The 12,580-nt window shown below is 42.8% G+C and overlaps 1 protein-coding gene across 6 annotated transcripts in view; it reads right to left on the reverse strand.

The window, feature by feature from the left end:
• The window catches only part of TC2N (tandem C2 domains, nuclear), a 61,453-nt gene that overhangs the window by 35,683 nt on the left and 13,190 nt on the right, over positions 1 to 12,580 (reverse strand). The window contains exons 2-4 of one of the 6 annotated variants that reach the window (XM_032482530.1): positions 11,517 to 11,609; positions 4,393 to 4,527; positions 2,573 to 2,710 (exon numbers count right to left, since the gene is read on the reverse strand). The gene's annotated coding sequence lies outside the window, so the exon portion shown is untranslated. Of the gene's footprint in view, positions 1 to 847; positions 1,069 to 1,406; positions 1,637 to 2,572; positions 2,711 to 4,392; positions 4,528 to 11,516; positions 11,610 to 12,580 lie in introns of those variants that run through there. The other 5 variants (XM_032482531.1, XM_032482528.1, XM_032482529.1 and 2 more) reach the window with 5 other exon arrangements.

A 12,580-nucleotide genomic window follows, 5' to 3' on the forward strand; every position in this document is an offset into this window, starting at 1 on the left:
GATTTCTTCCACTCTCACAAGATTAACTATCACAAATCTGTGGATGCTTACAACATTCACAACTCTGATCCTGACTTCAGAAAATCCTGACACCAATATATCTAACTGCCAACTAGACAACTCTGTCAGATGTCCTAGAAGAATCACAAACTCATTTTCTCTCAACCTGAATTAGTCTCTCAATTTGTTAGTTTCATTCATGAATACACAATTATAATTCAAGTAGAGCCAATAAAATACAAGAGGAGCTTAATTTTTTTCCTTTAAAGGTTAAAAAAGAGTAACTTTTAATAAAGGTTTTCTCCCTCCAGTTATGAAGATACTAAGTCATTAGCAAAAACTACAATACAAAGCACATGATAGAAGCAAATCCCCTCGAATCCCAGCTCTCAAAGGCAAGCAATATCAGTATTTCCTTCCAGAAAGAGCAATTTTTAAACTATGATAAAGTTACGTATCAAAATATTAAATTGGTAAACGGGTGGAGGTGTTAACTCCCAGTATTTTCGGGCTATTTATAACAGTACTATCGGGAAAAACAACTCTATTAACTGCCTATCTGCAGTGAGAATCAGTATAATATTTTAAATACGAAAGCAATCCTTTTACATGCTGTATTTTAAATATTCTAAAGGAATCAAAGTTTTTGGCTTGGCATCTATCTTGCCTATACTTGTACGTCCATCTGTGTGCAATATACCCACCGTTCACGCACAGAATTTTCTTTATTTAAAGAAAATCATACCAAAGAAAGAAGAAAAACTGGAAGAGATCTAGAATCTCAATCTAAAATTAAGCTAGGTAGATAATTCAAGTTTTGCAAAAACCAAAGCAAAGTAACATTTACCAGTCCTTCGCCGCTTCAAAAAGTTTCAGAAACACCACAGATAAAGCAATCCGCTAACATGTTCTCATCAGACCCTCCTGGCAAAGGAAGTTCGTTCCCTTCCCTCTTAGCCCAGAGCCCACCTGGGGCGGGTAGTCGGAAGCGCGCGCCCAGGCAGGGAGCGGGGCGAGCGGCCGGCGCCGCGCGGGCAGGGGTCTCCCCTCTGCCGGGCCCGGGGATCCCACCGAGCGGGCTCGGCGGACCCACAGCCCACCTTGCTCCACAGGGCGAGTCCCTGCCCTCCAGGCCACGGTGACCGCGGCTGTCGAGGGGCCCCAAACCTCCCTCAGGCCTCCGGGGAGCAAGCGTCGCTGAGGAGACTCACGAACAGCCCGCTGGGGCCCTAACAGAGGCGACTTTTTTTTTTTAAGTTAAAGGAGACGAAAACCATACAAAACAGTCGCTCCACACCCAGCGCCGCGAGTCTGGGTGTGAGGGGCTACTTTGCCGCCCGCGCCGGGCAGCGACAGCTCGGGGCTCGCCACGCTGCGCGCCCGGGAAAGCGCCCCTGACCGCACACCTGAGCACCCCACGCCGGCTCACTTCCCCGCCGCGGCGCCGGCGGTCTCCGCGAGCGGCTCTAGGGGAAGGCTCGCCTCACACCGAGCTGAGGAGGCTCGGCGCTGCCGGGGCCGGTTACCTGCTCCAGGCAGTGGGCTCTCTGGCGTCGCCCGCCAGCGCGAACCGTGATTCCCGTCACCTCGCGCGGCCGCGTCTTGAGGCCCCGCCCCATCCCCAGATCCGCCCCGCCCTTTCCCCAGGTCCGCCCCGCCCTCTTCCCAGGTCTACCCTGCGCGTCAGGAGGTAGAAGTCAAGGCGCGGGACGGGACGGGGCGGGGCCTCCTGCGCGTGTACCTGAGCGCGGTGCGCCTGCGCCCTCGACACCTCCCCTCTCCTCTCCCACCGCAGCTCTCAGCTGGTCGCTCTGGAAGGGTCTTAAATGAAGGCAGTTGAGTTTGGAGTGTGTTGGGGGATCGAAGGGAAATAGGAGAGGAGTATAGAGGGAAAGCCATTGGCCTGATGAACCTCTGAGTAGGGAAGAAAGGAGCAGTCTCTCTTGCCAGAAGATATTTCTGCTCCCTTTTCTTGGAAACAGAGGACCTTTCCTTAGATGTGTTACTGATCTTTAGTGTTTATATCCTAATTATAAAGTCTGAGAATCAGCTCACAACGCTTCACTTCTGTGTCCTTACTACTGCCTTGCCAGCAGCAGGTATACTGGAAAGAGTCCCAAAGATACCCACTACAACGCCTCACCCCCATCTTTCCTGGAATTCCCTCTAGCACTCTGGCAAGGAGGTGGCTGGCCCTTTGCTTTTGTGCCTTCCATGCTGGAAATCTAAACACTGTACCTGGAAAGTTATTGATGAATTCCTAGATTATCTGTTGATGAATGGCTCAGCTTTAGAAAGGCTGGATTGTAAACTGAAGTAAAAGTAATACTTTTCTTCCTGGAGAGCAGTCTTTCCCAAAGTGGATTCTTTTCATCTCCAGGCCCTAGAGATGCTGGAGTGGGAGTAGAGGGTGGGAGTAGACCCCCAAAACAAATTATTCTGGGAAAAGAGACACAATATAGTTGCTCTCCTTGAGTTTACAAGGCATTTAAGGTCTAAGAACGGTGTTTTACTTTGTATCATTCTGTATTTCTCAAATTTATTTGACCTGAAAAATGGCAGAATATCTCACCCCAAAATATGCCACGCTTTGGCATGAAGATTATTTTGAGTTTGCACTTGAAAAACAGCAGATGTAAGACGCACAATCTGAACTTCCTTTTTCTTCCTGAAAGCAGGCGATGAAACTCCCAGGTGAAAGGTGTCCTCCCTGTACCATGAGAAAAGAAACATTCTTATCACCAGAGATGGGAGTCAAGGATGAGGGAAATCTATCAAACAAACCTTATTAAACTAACCCTTATCTTTATGGCCACTTCTCCACTGTTAATGGCCCTAGCTCAAGCCCCTTTGTCTTGTCCCATTTTCACTATTTACTACTCTTTGTCCAAATTAGTATATAAGTGCAGCTCTAACTGCTTCTTTGAGTCTTCATTTTCCTGTGGGTGCTCCTATATACACGTAAAAAAATCTGTATGCTTTGCTCCTGTTACTGAATTTAATTCTCAGTTCCAGGCAGAAACCCTAAGAGGGTAAAGTTTTGCCTCCCCTCTGGACCATACAACTCTCTCCTTGAGAAACGCCACTTACCAGTCTGGGGCATTAATGTTTCATGAAACACACTTTGATAAACATTGCTTTAAAGTCCTAGTACATTCACCTTCAATAATTTTTCACTCTATTACAAATGTTTGCAAAGTTCTGTACTGTTTACACAAAGCTCTCACGTGAGTCATTTCATTTAATCCCAACAATTGTGATGTAACTGTTATTATCCTCGTTTTACAGTTGAAAATATTGAGGGTCAAACAAACAGTGGTTGCCCAAGTGTAGAATCAAGATTGACTCTGGACTTAAGACTCCAAGGCTTTTAAAGTATATATTATATAAAATATATAGAAGAGATGCTCTATTTAAGGGTCAAATGACTCTGTGTGTGTGTGTCTGTGTGTGACATATATATGTGTATGTATGTATGTGTGTGTGTGTGTGTGTGTATACACACATACTGTCTTTCTATTTCTCTCATTTGACCCTTAAGTAGAACACACCCTTGGTTGGAAACCTCTAGATTCATGAGTTACTTCCCCAGGTCAAGGACCTTTACCTATCTTTTACTCCCTGCAGCACTTGACATCATAGTGTAGGGCACAAAAGTGTCATTCAAGTGTGCTGGATAAACAAAGAGTGAATAAAGTTTCATAGTACTCAGTGAACTGGACTGAGTGCTTTGTTCCCTGACTGAACAACCTTAACAACCTCCTCACTGATGCAGAAGTCCCAAGAACAAGAATTCCCCGAATTGTTCCTAAATTTCTTCTATCTTCCATCTAAAAAGTCTTCCATAGAAGAATCTACTCAGCTAATAGATATACTTCTTTGAAAACAATGAAACCACTTCCTATGTTTTCTTTGAAATGAGCCTCCTTCCTGTTCCACTTTCACAGACAAGGCTGCATTAATATGAATGTAGGATACCGTATACCTTTCTCTGTGCTCTTGTGTTCAACCTCCTCTCATAGAATGATGGTGGTCGCAACATTCTGAGTGGGTTTTTTGTTTGTTTCTTAATGTTAAACATTCATGTTTTTAATGTTTAATGTGATATTATTGGAGGCAGATCTAAGGAGAAAGAAAGATTTGGGTTGATGTGGATAACACTGCTGCTTAGATTTTGCTGTGCATATTATTTCACTTGGTAGAGACAAACTACTTAATCCCCATCCTAATCCCTTTTCATTCTTCCTTCATTTAGTGCCATTTATAAATGCTTTGTGACTCAGTCCAGCCCTGCCTCTCCAACCTCACCTCCAGCTACCACCACACACTTTTGACCTTATGAATTAATTGCAATTCCTTAAGTTGCCAAATTTGCACTATTGTTCCCTTTACCTCCATCTTATGGGTATCAACTGGCAAATTCATGTCATCAGCTGCAGTATCACCTCTTCTGGAGGATGAAACTCCACAACATCCATCCCAGATTAGCATTCCCGCCGTTATCCATCCATGTCTCTGTCAAGGCAACTACATAATAACTGTGAGTACTGGCTTTTTTTTTTTACCCCCTCTTCCTACTAAACTCATTCCATGTGAGTTACCAATAAATACCACCTGTTTCCTGAACACATACCAGAACACCTGACACATAGCAGCACTCAGATATTTGTTGAATGAATGAAAAACCAATCTTTAAAAGAATATGAATTCCTAGAGTGCTTGTGAAATAATTTCACAAATATAAATGGCCCTGTGAACACAGTAGGGGTGGCATACAGATTTTTCTGCTTCCCTTCAAATTGTTTTCTTCTTATTTTCTGTCTTAGAAAAACATAACAGCAGAAACCTATACATGGTCATTCATTCATTCATTTATTCACTGTTCAACAAACATTTTTGAATGCCTATAGTATATCAGGTACAGCCCTAAGCACTTGCTTCAAGGAGAAAGTGGCATTTCAACAGAATCTTGGATGTTCACCAAACATTAATTCCTTTTCCTGGCCTCAAAGCTAAACTACTTTGTTTATTCCCCTTGCAACTAGGTAAGGCCATGTGACCAGTTCTCATCAATGGAATCTGAGCATAAGTAGAGTTTCACTTCTGGACCTATACAGTTAAAAACTGAGAGCTTCTCTCCCTCTTCCCATCCCTTGACCATTTTGGACCATTGCTAAATCATTGCTAACCATTGCTAAAGCTAATGCTGCAACCAGATGGAAGGGGTCCTGGTTCCTGATTGACTTCATGGAACAAAGCTTCACTCACCACCTACTAATCTTGATTGGATTGTGATGTAGGTGAAAAACAAAATTTTGTGTGTAAACTACTGATATTGGGGGATTTTTTCCCCCAGCAGCTAGCTTTACTTACCCTGATTAACATTGTTAAAAGTGATAACATATAGACTACATAAAACACTAGAAAAACATATTATCCTGTTCTAGGCATTGCATGGGAAACATGGAAACATGAAAAGTAATCAAAGAAAATATTAAGGTCATAGAGACTTTAAGTTTATCTTTATGGATACACAACTCTTTTTTCTCTCACTCAGTTGGCCACCTGATCTGAATGCTGACACCTTGACCTGAAAACAAGCATAGAGTCACCATCACATCATCTTCATCATCTTCATCAGCCCTTGTCAGCCTCATTCATACCCTTGGAAGGGTTCCTCTGTGAGCCTCAGAAGGTCCAGAGTGACTTAAAGTACTGAGGAATGGTGGAAGAAGGGAAGACAAAGACAGGCTGTGAATATCTTGAATATCTTACCAAGGAGTTTGTAGATTAATCTACAGGACATATAGTTGAATAAACTAGGGACTATGTGTGGTGGGATGAGTTTTTTCTTTTTTTCCCTCCTTCTCCCATCCTCTTCTTTCCTGGGTAACTGGTACTTACTAAGGCTAAGGTAACAGTGGGAAAATGGCTGGTCATAGATGCTTCACCAAGAGACCTTATGATGATGATGTGCCCCACCCAGAGCACTTCCCTTCTCCAACCCCATCAATCAATGAAACTTCATCTCACCAAAAGGCTGACAGTTTCATGAAGGCCTAAACGAAAAATATTCAGCCCCCAAGGTGGGAGGCAATAGCACTGGTGGAATTAAAGGAAGATTATAAAAGAAGAAAGAAAAAAAAGAGAGGATTCAGCAGGAAGAAAAAAAGAGGGTGTTCTCCCAACTGCAAGATCAATTCACCCAGGCTGGGAAGCTCACCCAAAGAGGATGAGAGACACTTGGAATACATTGTGTGAAATTGCCTTAGGATTCCAAAACAAAGCCCCCCAGACTCACTGAATAAAGCACAGAAACATCTAAATCCCTACTTCCTGTGAATTCTGTGCAGATTGGAATAAATGACTCAAATCTGAAGTAAATAACTCTGCATTCTTCTAGGGTCCATGTGCAAGGGTTTAAACTGTATCAACTTGCTTGAGCTACAAGCACAGGAACTACATTTCCCAAAACTTCTTTCCCTCTATGGTTCAACGCTAGATTGATCAAAATTTGGGGCAAGATTTGGAAGGTAGAAGTGAAATAGCTATTACTCTCTGAAGATCCTCATGATTGCCAGTAGAATGAGATGGAAGGAACAGTGTTCAATTTCTGAGCTTAGGCCTGAAGAGGCCTCATGTTTCTGCTTGCCCTCTTGTGCTTCTGCCTCTGCCATGAGAAGATTTTGTCTGGGCCAGCCAGCTGGTCCAAGGAAGATGAGGGACATGCAGCAGAGCCATCCCAGATAAGCTCAGACTAGATGAGCTAATCCCTAGCTAACCAGCAGACAGGTGAGAAATAACAGATAACTGTCATTTTATGCCATGGCATTTGAGGACTATTTGTTACACAGTAATAACTGTCTGACATACCCTCCAACCATGATTTTGTGGGATAGGGTGGAGGAGGTGTTCTTACCCCACATGGCCCCAGAGTTCCAGACCAGTGTGCCCAGGATTTCCCCTGTAAGTCACCAGAGGTCACCAACTGGGCCAATGGTAAGTTAGAGGATTCAGCTTCCCACATTCAGTAAGATCCTGTTTGACTTTTTCTGTCCTTTTGGTTAGATGTAAAACTCTAAATATTTGTCACAGCAGAGGAGAGAAAAAATTTTAAACTCTTCTGAAGACTACTTCTGAATATTAGTGGTTGTTTACAAATATCAGCTCAAAATCACTATGTGAAATAAAATTGAAAACTATCGTTTGTGATTTTTCTTTCACCAGAGTTTTAGGAAAACTCACACGCCCAGCAAAATCCCCAGGCAGCTCAGGATGCCAAGGCTTTCTTGCCTTCTCTTTAAATCTGCTCCAAGTCCATAAGGAGAATTCATGAATAAATGTGCCTGGCAGATGAGCCAAAAAAAGCAAAGACATATTTTTATGACAATTTCATCTTAATTTGTTAGTTTGAAGTCTTTAAATGAATTTGAAGCATGGTGGGGGTGGGGGTGGGGGGTCTCAAAACACTTTACAATCCCATTTTTTTCCGACATTCCTTCTTTCCCCACCACTCCCTGCCTTTCACTAGCCTCCCCCACCCTAGTTTATGAGGGGACTGATGATGTTGGGAGATTTTTTTTCTGAGGAAATGTGGGAGGTCTGCAATCCATTTCCTACTTGATGTAGGCTTCATTTACCAGAAGGAAAAACAACAGCAATGCAAACATCCTTCCAGCACAGCTGGACAGCCGCTCCACGCACTGGCTTGTAAAGACCTAGCATATCACAAGGTCTGTGAAGACCAGTGAAGCCTGCCCTTCCATTCCTGAAAAACATCCCCTCAGGAAACAATTTGGCGTTCCCTGCAAAACATGAACTTGCTTGGCAGTCTGACCAAATCATCACCTCTGTTCATCTCATATCATTTGTCTGATTAATAACAATAACTAATCCAAGAACAGAGTGAATACAACTTTGATAGGAAAGGAGGCAGGGAGAGATAAATAGTGCCCTCACCAAGCAAACACATGTGCACACACGCCCACCCCACCCCCACCCCCAAACATAAAAAGCCGCTTTAAAAATGTTGAGAAATATAAAGTGCCTCAATCAAAACCACTCTACATTACTGGGAACAGCGTTGGAAATTACTTCCCTTCTCCCATCCAAATATGTTTGGAATGATAATAGCTGCCATTCTTCATTGACCTGTCACGTGCCAAGAACTGCCTTAATGGTTCAAATACATTCACTTATTTTAATTCTTGCAGAAACCCTGCAGAGAAGGTATCTAAACTTTACACAAAAGTAACATTCCCAAAGTTACAAAGAAGTGAACAAGGAGCCAGGATTTGAACCCAAGGTTGTGTGTGATGCTAAAAGTCAAGCTTATTATATTAAATCACAGGCTTGGGTAGTAAAGTGTGAAGCCCAGACGTAGGAGTTGTTTTTACGTGAACCCAAGTCATTACTCAAGGCCCGTTGAAATTGCCATCTCATCTAAGAATTCTTGACTTATTCTAGACAAAGCTCTGATGGTTACAAGTTACAGAAACCCACTCAAACTCATTCCAGAGAAAGACGGAGGATGGTATTCTAGTCCTGGCCCTAACCTGGGAACATAAAGGAATTCTGATTTGAACAGGCAGGGCTCAGAAAAGGCAGGACCTGAGGCAGCCCAGACCAGCGTCAGCCTCTCACCTTAAAGAGATAACTTCTCTCTCACACCTGCACATCCCACCCAGCCTCTCTGAGTCTCCAGTCTGTCAAAGCTGCAGTCTACACTCCGTTCCACAATGGCTTCCTTGATGGCACATCTCCTAGGCCTTTGAGCTCCGGACCTACCACCTATGACGAGTAACTGCTCCTCCTTGTACAGGTTCCTAAGAGAGGAATCTGTGAGCTCAGCTCATGTTTTGCAGCCAGTCTACACACAAGGCACAGGTTGTTGGCTGGTCTATGTTGGGCACCCCTGGGTCAAATGTTCACCTGGTCCAGTCAGAGGTGGCTGGGGAAGGGAGGACCAAGTGCTTTGGGGCTGCACCTCCTGGGTGGGAGCCATACCCTGAAATCCAGTAAATGCTCAGCTCACCTTCACTCCCTTTTTCTTTAAAAGGCTGCTTTACATACCTGGCTTAGCATTTAATTTTAGGTAGCCTCCTGCTGTCCTTTAGCCTTTCCGATTGTCTTCTAGAGCCTTCTATTTATTTTCTAGGTTTCTGGAGAACCACATCTTACCGTCATTATATCTGCAATGCCTAGCCAAGTGCTAAGTGGACACTTAAAAATGACTCGTTACATTAGAATTCATTGTGGGGCAGAGCAATGCAGTGGATCAGGAAGAATTTCTTTATTCCTTCCTTTGCCCACAAAAAGACAATCAGAACTAGAAAGAGAATATCACATGTGACCCCAAGTCTTTAACCTCACTGGCTTAGCTGCAGCATATGGGGAGAAGGAAAATAATTTGACCCTTTAACACGCAAACTCTAAAGTTCCTCCCAAATCTTACTAAGAGAGGCATCCAGGCCAATAGCTCTCAACCTGGAGTAATGTTCCCACAAACTATAACCTTGCTCTGAATCCATCCTTTTGTCCATTTAGAGAAGTCTGCTAGAATTAAAATAAACGACTCTCATGCTATTATAATGGTAAGCCTGCTCTGGATTGTAAAAGAAAAAAAGTGATCAAAAATCTAGGTACTAAATTACTAGTAACTAATTACTAGTAAACACATTAAAATCCTCATTGTGATTGAGAGCTGTTAATCTATGACATTCTGCTGCCCGCAGCTGAGATGACACTAACTGTATCAACCAGGATGTTTTCTGCCATTAACAACAGAAACCTCAACTCAAATAGTCACAAAAATAAGGAAACATGTTAACTGGTGAGGTGGCTTAAATCATGCTTACAATTCTCTGAAATTCCTCTCATCAAGGTAGGGAGTCTATGTTCTCTCTCCTGTGTCTAGGGTAACCATAGTGACTGGTTGACCAAGAGAGACTGTGGAAATAACAGAATGTGACATCCAAGGCTGGGTCATAAAATGCAATACAATTTCTGCTTGGTTCTCACTGGTTTCTTACTCTTGGAATCCAGCCACCATGCTCTGTGGAAGCCCATGCAGTTTGTGGAGAGACTCACATGGAGAGGCCCACATGAAAAGGAACCAAGGGCCATGACTCTCAACTCTGACTGAGCCAGCCCCAACTCTCCAGCTACGTGGGTGAGCCATCTTGGAAGGGGATCCTCCAGCCCCTAGTGGAGCTGCCCCAGCTAACACCTCCAGGAGCAGAGACAAGCCTTCCCCACTGGGCCCAGTTCATACTGCAGATCCATGAACTAAATAATAATAACATGTTATTGTTTTAAGTCACTAAGTTTGGGGAAGTTTTGTTATACAACAATAGCTTAAAAAGGAAGCCCAAAGGTCAACCAGATTTCAGAGTCATTGATTCAGGAATTCAATCATTTATCATTGAATGTTTTTCTTTCCTTTGCTCTGTTCTAAATTATGTGAGCTTCATCCTAAATCTAGTGGTGTCATGTTTCTAGAATGGCAGCTGGGGACAATTAGACCTTCCTCTTTCAATTCAGGTGAGGGGGATACAATGGATTTCCCTGGACTATTCTTGAGAGAGAAACTTCCAGAAGCTGGCAAACCTATCCTCACATCTCTTCATCAGGACTGAGTCACATGCTCACTCATGAACCAATAACTGGCAGAGAGGATGAGATAATTTTGACTAATCAGGACTGCCCCTTAAGCTGAGATGAATTCCCCAAATCATGTTGCTGCCATTTATGGGATAGACTGGATGTTGGGAAAGCCACTTCTAAGACATTTGAAAAGAGGGCCAGGAAAATGGGAAAACCCCAGGTTGTGAGCAGCCCGGGGTTACGACTAGAAGGGTCACAGGATTGAGACTGTTCTGAGTAAGCTATACAGGATCTAGCTTTGTACAGGCTATGAAGGAGATAAAGGCTATTTTCAAAGCCCTTGACTCTGATCCTTTCTCTTACCCTCTTCTCTGGCATCTCCCATTTTAATCACCTGTCTCATCTTCATCAGCCGTCTGCATGTTACACCTGCTCTCTGGCAAATGTCAGCCAAATGGGGAAAAAATGCACTATACAACTTCTGATAATTTTATTCTATTTTCTCTATGGAAAATAACCCTCTGACATGGGCAAGAGCTGGTATCATTTTTCCCATTTTTGCTGATGAAAATTAAGGCCTTATGGTGTGGGCAGGTGACTTCTCCCTGGATCTGTCTACTCACATGAAAGATGACTGGAGTAGACTAGAAGATTCATATCCTTTCTAGCTCCAGAGTTTCTGCATCCTGCCTCCTTTTGTCCCCAAGATGACTACAGCCATTTCTGAAAATTGGGGCAGTTTTCACAATCATGCTCTATGCTTAGTTCTTCTTCTTAGTCACCATATCCCATCCTTCACTAGTTTGCTTTCACTGCTCTGGGTCATTGCCAAATTCTGGCTTCCTTCTTCACTTCCCAGACTGGCCAAAAGTCATGAGGATTCAACTTTTCTACAGTTTTCCCGCTCATACCTTTTGAAATTGTGCCGACTCCTTTTAAACACAGCCCAGCATTGTGAAGGAGTTTAGCAAATATTTCAGTTCCCAAAATTGAACAGGATAGTTCTGGAAAAAAATAATTTGTGTATTAAGTTTAACATGTGCAGAGCAGACATCTGTTCATAATACGATCACAAGTACCATTGTTCTTCATGAGGACCACTTCAGATTTGTACTTCTAAAAGATGCTGCTATATCTTCCCATGATTTCACTCCCCTAATTAGAGTTGATTGGTTTACAAGAAGGCATCTGACCCAAGAATCGTCAATCAGAATCCTTCTCTAGAATTTTTTCCCCAAAGTATAGCTATAAAAGAATAGTCAGTCTTCTATTTAGCAATAGAAGACCTTTTGGTGGCCATGTCTACTAGGTAGATGAAGTCAGTAAATAATAAAGGAGAGTGAAGTTGATATGCTAATAGCAGCAAAGATAAAAGATTGTGAAAGAGGTTCCAAAGGCATTAGATTTCTCAGTTCCATTTGGTCCTGAGGGAAGATGCACTCTGTTGTTCCCATTGTATTAGTACCTAAGCCATACCAGCTATAAACCCATAAATTGCATCTTTTGCCTAACTTAATACATGTTTAGTTTCTGTCACTTGAACACAAGAGATCCGATATGAGTTCTGAAAAAAAACTAGGTCCTTATAAGATTCTTTGGAATTGGATCTTTGGCATTTCCATTCCATTGTGATTTGCATACATTTTCATTTGCTTTAAGTGCTCGCCTCTTAGTATCTGTTTATGGCATGGAATACTGGAAAAAATCTGGTGTTTGGAGACAGAAAATCTGAGTTTAAATTCTGGCTTTAATACTTTTTTGTGACAGTGGAAGGGCCTCCCTGAACTTCAATCTCTTTTCTAGAAAGTGAGGGTAATAATAATCTTTGCCCTAGCAACCTCTTGGGGTCATTATGATGATCAAAATAAGAAAATGGGGAGAGACAGGGCCATACTCATCTTTGCCCTCCTAAAGTCCACCACAAGGCAAGGAACAGTGTGTGGATACTGAGCGAATATTTGATGAATGAAAGAAA

The sequence above is a fragment of the Camelus ferus genome, chromosome 6, assembly GCF_009834535.1.
Source record: "Camelus ferus isolate YT-003-E chromosome 6, BCGSAC_Cfer_1.0, whole genome shotgun sequence".
Classification (NCBI taxonomy): Eukaryota; Metazoa; Chordata; class Mammalia; order Artiodactyla; family Camelidae; genus Camelus; species Camelus ferus.